This window comes from Oryx dammah, unplaced genomic scaffold (genome assembly GCF_014754425.2).
Source record: "Oryx dammah isolate SB20612 unplaced genomic scaffold, SCBI_Odam_1.1 HiC_scaffold_17, whole genome shotgun sequence".
Classification (NCBI taxonomy): domain Eukaryota; kingdom Metazoa; phylum Chordata; class Mammalia; order Artiodactyla; family Bovidae; genus Oryx; species Oryx dammah.
This window is the reverse complement of record NW_024070201.1, coordinates 47,279,274-47,284,487: the sequence shown is the minus strand read 5'-3', so window position 1 is coordinate 47,284,487 and position 5,214 is coordinate 47,279,274. Positions and strand designations below refer to the sequence as shown.

Below are 5,214 nucleotides of genomic sequence, written 5' to 3'. Positions count from 1 at the left end.
CTCATGCTAAGAGTTGACTCATTGGAAAAGACTCTGATGCTGGGAGGGATTGGGGGCAGGAGGAGAAGGGGACGACAGAGGATGAGATGGCTGGATGGCATCACGGACTTGATGGACATGAGTTCGAGTGAACTCCTGGAGTTAGTGATGGACAGGGAGGCCTGGCGTGCTGCGATTCATGGGGTCTCAAAGAGTCGGACACGACTGAGTGACTGAACTGAACTGAATTGATGAGTAAATTCGAGACGTAGTGTTCCTTTGCTCCTAAATATTTAAGTATGCTTCTCTAGGAAAAGGATAGTCTACTGCCTAACTATAGTATTATAGACAGTGTCAGGACATTTAGCACTGAAGTAATATTATAACCTAAGTATTAGTCCATATCCTAGGTTAAAATTAGTCCAAAGACCTATATGTATATTTTTCTTGCCCAAAATTCAATTCAGGATTATATAATGCATTTTATATTCATGTCTCTTTAGACTTCTTCAACATATAGCAATTTCTCAGACTTTTGCCTTTGTCCTTTGTTTTGTTTCATTTTTGAGGATTCAATTACCTTGTATTTTAAACTTTATATTAAAGCCTAATATAAGTTCAGAAATTATACCTTGTACAGCTTAAGTGATTTTTTGCAAAGGAGACATAAATGTGTAACAACCCAACTGAGGCTTATAACATTTTTTGCACCAAGAAGCTCCTTCCTGAATTGGCCATTACATCACCATTTTGGCAAGGAAAGGAAAGGAAAGGACCTATGTTCACTATTTATTCTTTTATGTTTCTTAATTTCTTTATCCAGATACAGTACCCAAATCTATGTCACATAGCTGTCATGCCAGATTATGAAAACTGACTTATGACAGCAAATTAAAAACAATAAAAATTAAATAGAAAACTAAAGAATTTCAATAACATGGATTTTTGTAGTTTTATTTTGTTTTGAAATTTTGTTGCCACGCACAAAGAGAAAAGCTCGGTTGCATTATTCATAGTAAATTTTATGAACAGAATATTTTTACCATATGCATAAGAATGTGCTTAGTCACAAGTAGGCTGAGAAATGGAGGGAACACCAAGTAAATGCTAGAAATGAGGATGTGAATGTAAGGTGAGATGTGAGAACCAAACCTGTGTCAAAAAAGGAGAAGAAGGCAGGGAGGTAGAGTTGGAGGAAGACACCAATATGAGTGATGCAAGTATTGAATACTTTCAACTTTGCCTCCTTCTGGGTCAAAATAAAAAGCTGTGATAAATATACACAGGACAATGTAATGAATGTAAGGCCAAACCCTGCACAGTGAAGTTCAGTTCATTCACGCAGGCATGTCCGACTCTTCACAACCCCATAAACTGCAGCATGCCAGGCTTCCCTGTCCATCACCAGCTCCTGGAGTTTACCCAAACTCATGTCCATTGAGTCGGTGATGCCATCCAACAATCTCATTCTCTGTCATCCCCTTCTCCTCCTGCCTTCAATCTTTCCCAACATCAGGGTCTTTTCAAATGTGTCAGTTCTTCACATCAGCTGGCCACAGTATTGGAGTTTCAGCTTCAACATCAGTCCTTCCAATGAACACTCAAGACTGATTTCCTTTGGGATGGACTGGTTGGATCTCATTGCCATCAAAGGGACTCTCAAGAGTCTTCTCCAACACCACAGTTCAAAAGCATCGATTCTTTGGTGCTCAGCTTTCTTTAAAGTCCAACTCTCACATCCATACATGACCACTGGAAAAACCATAGCCTTGACTAGATGGACTTTTGTTGATAAAGTAATGTCTCTGCTTTTGAATATGCTGTCTAGGTTGGTCCTAACTTTCCTTCCAAGGAGTAAGTGTCTTTTAATTTCATGGCTGAAATCACCACCTGCAGTGATTTTGGAGGCCAAAAAAAATAAAGTTTGACACTGTTTCCACTGTTTCCCCATCTATTTGCCATAAAGTGATGGGACCAGTTGCCATGATCTTCGTTTTCTGAATGTTGAGCTTTAAGCCAACTTTTTCACTCTCCTCTTTCACTTTCATCAAGAGGCTCTTTAGTTCTTCTTCACTTTCTGCCATAAGGGTGATGTCATCTACATATCTGAGGTTTTTGATATTTCTCCCAGGAATCTTGATTCCAGCTTGTGCTTCCTCCAGCCCAGCATTTCTCATGATGTACTCTGCATATAAGTTAAATAAGCAGGGTGACAATATACAGCCTTGATGTAATTCTTTTCCTATTTGGAACCAGTCTGTTTTCCATGTCCAGTTCTAATTGTTGCTTCCTGACCTGCATACAGGTTTCTCAAGAGGCAGGTCAAGTGGTCTGGTATTCCTATCTCTTTCAGAATTTTCCACAGTTTATTGTGATCCACACAGTCAAAGACTTTGGCATGGTCAATGAAGCAGAAATAGATGTTTATCTGGAACTCTCTTGCAACAGTGAAAGCCACAAACAAACCATAAATTCTGTTGACCCAGATATCTCCTGCAATCAGTTTCATAATGGTCATATGTTCACATTAGGTGTGGGAGATGACTCTTGTATAATAAAATTATAACTAGAACTTTATCAATATTAGGCACCAGAATCTTTTCAGGTGGTGCTAGTGGTAAAGAACCTGCCTGCCAATATAGGAGATGTAAGAGAAGCAGGCTCAGTCTCTTGGTTGGGAAGATCCCCTGGAGGAGGAAGTGGCATCTTGCCTGGAGAATCCCATGGACAGAGGAGCCTAGCAGGCTACAGTCTATAGGGCCTCAGAGATGGACACAATTGAAGCGACTTAGCATACATGCAGACACAAGAATGGTAGCCCTGAATGGTACCACAGCCTGGATTTGGGGTAACTAAAGGGTGGGTGAAGATGGCAATATGTCTCAGTGGATGGCGATTTAGTGGTCTAGGGCCATGGCAAGCAGGGTGTCCACCTCTATGCACTGTAATGTGTGAATAAGCCACTTTTGAGGCAATCAGGAATCAAAATAAATCTGTTACATGAAACCAGAAGATTCCAAGCATCTTGGGCACAATGCTGGTATGAAGGGCAATATCTGTGACTCCTAGCATGCCTAGGAAAATGTTTATGGCCTCATGGAATCTGTGTTCTGATTTGATAATGATAAACAGTAGGAAATTTCTAATCATAGGAGTGAGGTATATGACACAGAATGGACTCCCAGTCAAACACTGCACAGACCTCTAGGCCTGGGATCCCTATTAGGGTCAACACAGAAGACATGAAGACTGTGATGTTGGAAATGTACATAGTGTCCTTGGGTCTTCTGATCCAAACAAATGTTTCTCAGTTAAAGCTACTACTTCCTTTTCTACCTTTTCTTTTCACTCAAAGTCAACATATTGAGTCCTTCTGATTTTATAGAAATCTGAGATCATATCATCCATTTCATTTACATATCTAAAGTATGAAAGAAAGATCCAAAGATATACATCACTCTTTTTTTAAATATACATTTATTTATTTTAATTGGAGGTTAATTACTTTACAATATTGTATTGGTTTTGCCATACATCAACATGAATGCACCACAGGTATACACATGTTCCCCATCCTGAACCCCACTCCCTCCTCCCTCCCCATACCATCCCTCTGGGTCGTCTCAGACCCAGCAATCCCACTGCTGGGCATACACACTGAGGAAACATAATTGAAAGAGACACGTGTACCCCAATGTTCATCGCAGCACTGTTTATAATAGCCAGGACATGGAAGCAACCTAGATGTCCATCAGCAGATGAATGGATAAGAAAGCTGTGGTACATATACACAATGGAGTATTACTCAGCCATTAAAAAGAATACATTTGAATCAGTTCTAATGAGGTGGATGAAACTGGAGCTAATTATACAGAGTGAAGTAAGCCAGAAAGAAAAACATCACTCTTTTTATGAAAGATATCCCATAAGCAGAAATCCACAGTTCTTATACCACAGTAAAATCTTTTATACAATATTTTAAAACCAGCAAAATAACTTAGGTAGAAAATAAACTTCTGACTTGACTGTTTTAATTTCATACCTTTGGACCAAAAATAGACTCATTAATTTTTCTTGAAAATTTTATTTTAATCAAAGTTTGATGAATTTATCCACATTCTACTTAATTGCTTTGCTACTGTTTCTTCTCAGTTGTCTCTAAATCAGAAAGAATTGGTTTGGACCAGCAAATACTCAGATTCTGACCAATATATGAGAGGGAAAAGTTTCCTATGAAAGAGAATAGGCCACAGGACTGGAATCCCAAAGAAAGGCAATGCCAAAAAATGCTCAAACTACTGCACAATTGCACTCATCTCACACGCTAGTAAAGTAATGCTCAAAATTCTCCAAGCCAGGCTTCAGCAATACGTGAACCGTGAACTGCCAGATGTTCAAACTGGTTTTAGAAAAGGCAGAGGAACCAGAGATCAAATTGCCAACATTCACTGGATCATTGAAAAAGCAAGAGAATTCCAGAAAAAACATCTATTTCTGCTTTATTGACTATGCCAAAGCCTTTGACTGTGTGGATCACAATAAACTGTGGAAGATTCTGAAAGAGATGGGAATACCAGACCACCTTACCTGCCTCTTGAGAAACCTATATGCAGGTCAGGAAGCAACAGTTAGAACTGGACATGGAACAACAGACTGGTTCCAAATAGGAAAAGGAGTACATCAAGGCTGTATATTGTCACCCTGCTTATTTAACTTATATGCAGAGTACATCATGAGAAACGCTGGACTGGAAGAAACACAAGCTGGAATCAAGATTGCCAGGAGAAATATCAATAACCTCAGACATGCAGATGACACCACCCTTATGGCAGAAAGTGAAGAGGAACTAAAAAGTCTCTTGATGAAAGTGAAAGAGGAGAGTGAAAAAGTTGGCTTAAAGCTCAACATTCAGAAAACGAAGATCATGGCAACTGGTCCCATCACTTAAAAAAAAATAGATGGGTAAACAGTGGAAACAGTGTCAGACTTTTTTTGCGGGGCAGGGGGGAGGGGCTCCAAAATCACTGCAGATGGTGATTGCAGCCATGAAATTAAAAGACGCTTATTCCTTGGAAGAAAAGTTATGACCAACCTAGATAGTATATTAAAAAGCAGAGACATTACTTTCCCAACAAAGGTCCATCTAGTCAAGGCTATGGTTTTTCCAGTAGTCATGTATGGATGTGAGAGTTGGACTGTGAAGAAAGCTGAGCACTGAAGAATTGATGCTTCTGA

At 39.5% G+C, this 5,214-nt stretch overlaps 1 pseudogene; it reads right to left on the bottom strand.

Annotated features, from left to right (window-relative positions):
* Window positions 1-1,001: 1,001 nt before the first annotated feature.
* Window positions 1,002-3,290, bottom strand: LOC120876634 (annotated as a pseudogene).
* Between the last annotated feature and the right edge of the window lie 1,924 nt (window positions 3,291-5,214).